This window comes from Ceratina calcarata, unplaced genomic scaffold (assembly GCF_001652005.2).
Source record: "Ceratina calcarata isolate Rehan_Ccalc_2016 unplaced genomic scaffold, ASM165200v1 scaffold546.2, whole genome shotgun sequence".
NCBI classification, from domain to species: domain Eukaryota; kingdom Metazoa; phylum Arthropoda; class Insecta; order Hymenoptera; family Apidae; genus Ceratina; species Ceratina calcarata.
The window spans coordinates 413,958-418,356 of NW_017176634.1; the positions used below are offsets into that span (position 1 = coordinate 413,958).

Sequence of the window (4,399 nt, forward strand, 5' to 3'; positions counted from 1 at the left end):
AGATCTAATAGTAAATATGTGTTTGTATCTATGAAATTACGTAAATCGATGATGAATGAATTATTAAGAACACTAATATTTCCTCAAATTTATATTAACATTTGACTTCTACCGTATAATGATACACAGAGATTCGATACTTAATGCAAACATCCGTTGAACTCCTGCTTACATTTTTTCATGCAAACGAAGCACGCATTTTCATTTAATTTCGATGCAAATTGTCAATTAAACATTTCTTAATACTGAAATTTATCCAACATTATTTTCCTTAAGAAAAAGATAAATGTGACTCGTTGATTATGAAAAATTGTAATAAATGAAAAAAACCCGACCTTCACCCCATCGCCCGACCTCGAGTGTCTCGGGGTTACTTGATTTCTAGCGATTCAATCTAATTTTAGAAACTACCGGTAGAACAGTTTTTGCAACAATCATAGGATGCAAGATAGCGATTGAATTTAATTTACATGCGACATCAGTAGAAACAGGTAGTCATTTGTATTACAAAGAAAGTGAATTTAAATACAAGATAAACAGTTGCCTTATGCATGTTCGTATTGACGTATTTGTAGCTTTTAAACATCGCTTTTATTTTTTGCTCCTTGACTCTTAAAGGAAACTCCATTTAATTATCAGACTTATCACGAAGCAAACATTAAGATACAAGAACTTCTACTGTAATTCAAAGTATTAAAATAATTACACGATATAAACTACTTCACATCAATAAAAATTGATAATTATGATACGTGCTGTCGTTGTGGCGTGTTCTATATGGTAAGAAACTACCCTGGAGAGTCTCTTGAGCAACTAAAGAATGACAGAGAGCCGATGTACCGCGAAGAATCGTAATCGGTCGAACGCCTATAGTTAATTAAAAACACGATCCCCAATTTGCATTCGATTCTTAGCCGAATCACGTCCAGTTGACCGAAGTTATCTCGCGAGAAGAACGGAATGTGTCCGAAGAAGGCTTGTGAAATCACGTGCCCTTACCTCTTAGGTCTCTCGATTATCTTTTGATGAGTTATTCCACCGGATTATCCTTGTAACAGGAAAAGTATCCTTGAATCCTCGTTCACCAACACTCGAACGGTCCGAGAACCGGCACGATAAAAGCCGCGATAAACGGAGTTTCGGTGGTATCTGAAGGTCGTTCGATCGGGTCGGGTGTACAGTTAAATTGAGAAGGTCGGTCAGGGCGGGGGGGCAAGGCTAACGCGCGCAAGATTAATTCGCGGCAAGAAGATCGAATGAAGATACGAGCGAGATACGATCTGTCGTAGCCTGAAGTCGAGTTAGGACTGTGGACTCTGACAATCCGCGAGCGAGAGAACGTAGTCAGCGGGCGGGCCTGCCAACTCCCTGCCTCGATTCCGTCGGCCCCACCACCGATTCGCGATGCACGCTCTCGTGTCTTGGTAGCAACCGGCGATAGGTGTGCGCGATCTGTCTCGGGGAATCGGTGAAATCGTCCCGAGGAACGTCGATCTCTTAGCTTTGCATGTGTGCATTTCGAAATACCGAATAACTGAGAATCACGTCTCGCTCCTTTTTCCTCCTTTCCTTTTCCTTTTTTTTTATGAAAGACACTCATTTCATCGATACTGATCTCAATTGAACAGCGAGAAATCGGACCGACGTACGTTGAAATTGAACACGTTGATTCTTAAAGCCGGTTATTTTCATAGTCAACTATCTCAAAAGCGAACGATCGTTTTTTAGTAACGATTTCTGATGGATACAATGCAGAATTAAATTTTACGACATTGAGAAACACACTAGATACTTCTAATATTTCACAATCAATGTTCAGTTGCGAAGTTGCTTTAATAAGCTGAAATAGTTTGAGAAAATGCATTTACTTCGATAAAATCGAGCATCTAATCGAAGAACATGTGACTTAAAATTTATAATACATACATAGATAATTATAAGAATCTTTCCCACGGTTATAGCTAACGATTCGTAATAATTCTGGCCAATCGATTACCTGGAACACGTTTAATCATTCACTCACTGTTTGCGACCTACGCTATTTAAAGAATTGAAATTGTGCAATTGAAGATTAAAAGTGATTATAACATCGCATCCGTTATTTCTCAAACCGTTATATTTTATCAAGTTCATAAATTATCTCTTACGCAATTTTTCTTCAAACCGGCGTCGAATTATTTTACTCACTCAATTAACACACTTATTCTAATTTCATTCAATAATCAGTTAAATTGTAACTTGCTCCAAAGTTATCGTGATTCTCAAACAGATTTATTTAAAAAGAAATATTTTTCACGCGTTACGACAAATTCAAATAATTCAACAGAAATTACATAAAATTCGATATGTTATAAGTGATAATCTTCTGAATAAAATTCTGATCTCTCGAGAGTAATATATCCATCGAATACAAAATCGCATTAAAGATAAACTACACAAAGGATAATTCGAAGCCAGCATCGACTGAGGCTTTTACGACCGAAGATAGAGAACGCGTTAATTTTTTAAACCATGCCCGGTGGTCTTGCCCCGCGATAAATAACTAGGTATCTATTCATATATGTATGTACACATATACGTGGTATGTATTCGAACTTGGGATGTTCAATTATCGATTATCACTTACATTCGCGTCTCCATCGTCTGGGGTACCGGAGCTCGACTTCTTCTGGCTGCTGATCTCTATGGCTTATTGTTAGTCATATCGACCGACGTTCCTCGTATATTTTCTGACCTAGAAAGAGATTCTTAGCGAAGAGCGGTGAGGACAGCCCGAGCGACAAGTACTGAATCGAGTCGAGCTAAACGACTAACACGTCTATTGCTTCACTGCCGGTAAGCGCATGCAGCTATTACAAGTCGACGATTAGGGACGTTATTGCGAATCAAACATCGTTACCACGTGTCACTTTCAAATCTTTCTTAACGCACGACGTTTTATTTTATTCCGTATGTCGATAATTGTATCTCTACTTCAAAAAGATCCGAGGGAATTTCCGTTGGTTAAACACTTACGTGCATTAATGGATTACATAATGTGTACTTCAATTATATTATAAAACTATGATACTGATAAATCATTATCAATTGTAAAAAAAATGATATAAAATAAATAAAGATTGGCAGGGTGAGTCTCGAGCGTCATTAGTTTAGAAAGCACTCATAGATACCATACGTGCGTAGACACGCCATTTACGCACAACTGTTCGGAGTCAATTAAGTTAAGTACCTCTATGCGTACGTCTCCTTCTACGTACGCTAAGCAGAGGACATCGAAATAGAATGTCTTGACATTGTGTGGGATTTGTAATTTCAAAATTCTCATTACTTAAGTGTCATTAAGAGTAGCTCGACGTCATGAACGAATTCTGCTAGCATTCTGTATTTCCTACAACCTTGGCACGCAAGGTGACCTGCACGCACAGGTGTGAATGCAATGCAATATCGCTCGGCATCCTACGTTTGACTTAATGAATCAGAATGTTCCTTTGAAATGTAAAAAGAGTTAACGTTTTCTTCCGCTTTCCTCTCTTTCGCAACGAACTTGCACCTACCCACGAGGCTTCTACGTGTGAAGCAACAAGTGATTGCAAAAACGGCTCTCCTCTGACCCGATGGGTCAAAGGAATTGTTGTGAGCACACCTTTACGAAGTGTCTTAGAGAGAGGAACCACTTAGGTAGACCCGCAGTAACTCTATAACATAAGCGTGCCAGTTGGTGGCAAATTTGCGGATGCGTGCAATTGGCATTGCCTATGCCCTGTTCGTATACCTATACGTTGGCAATGACAAACCGACTGTCCAATCGGCAGCTATGAAGCAGTTAACTTAATATAGGCGCACTCGGAATGTGTGCCATCGACGACCTCGAGGCCTTCCCTAGGTCAGTGCTAATACTCCAGAAGCGACCATCTCTTCCGAATTTCCGGTCAACCTCCAAGGCATCGCGTCCCCGACGTTGCAAACCATATTATTAGAACCGACCCTTCCCTCGTTCTCTCTTCGTCCTTTCCTTCACTACTTCTTCGTTTCTCACTCGGAAATATGGACAGAAATCACAGATGTGAATGGTAGGTAATCGCTGATTCTGAGAATCGATGTCCTGTTGACAATGTCTACTTTATTCGGATTTTATCTTCCCCTTTTTCGCTCAGCTTGCCGGTCGCTGACGTTTTCACTTCTTTTTTATCAAATTCACGCCATAACTATTGATCATAGCTTATTTTCTTGTTGTGCAATCAATAAACGGAATTTGTAAACATCTATTGTTTCAAATATGCATATAAAAATAAAACAGTCGCTATGATCATAATCATGTACTTAAGGATGTATTGGCTATACAGTCAATCCCAAAAGTTTATGCACTAGAAGACATATTTTTAAAAAGAAATCAGACGTC

At 39.1% G+C, this 4,399-nt stretch overlaps 1 protein-coding gene across 2 annotated transcripts in view; it reads right to left on the bottom strand.

The window, feature by feature from the left end:
- Window positions 1-2,782, bottom strand: part of wdp (Leucine rich repeat protein windpipe) — a 19,483-nt gene extending 16,701 nt beyond the window's left edge. Inside the window, exon 1 of one of the 2 annotated variants that reach the window (XM_018031115.2) lies at window positions 2,627-2,782. The gene's annotated coding sequence lies outside the window, so the exon portion shown is untranslated. Of the gene's footprint in view, window positions 1-999; window positions 1,337-2,626 lie in introns of those variants that run through there. The other variant, XM_018031114.2, reaches the window with a different exon arrangement.
- Between the last annotated feature and the right edge of the window lie 1,617 nt (window positions 2,783-4,399).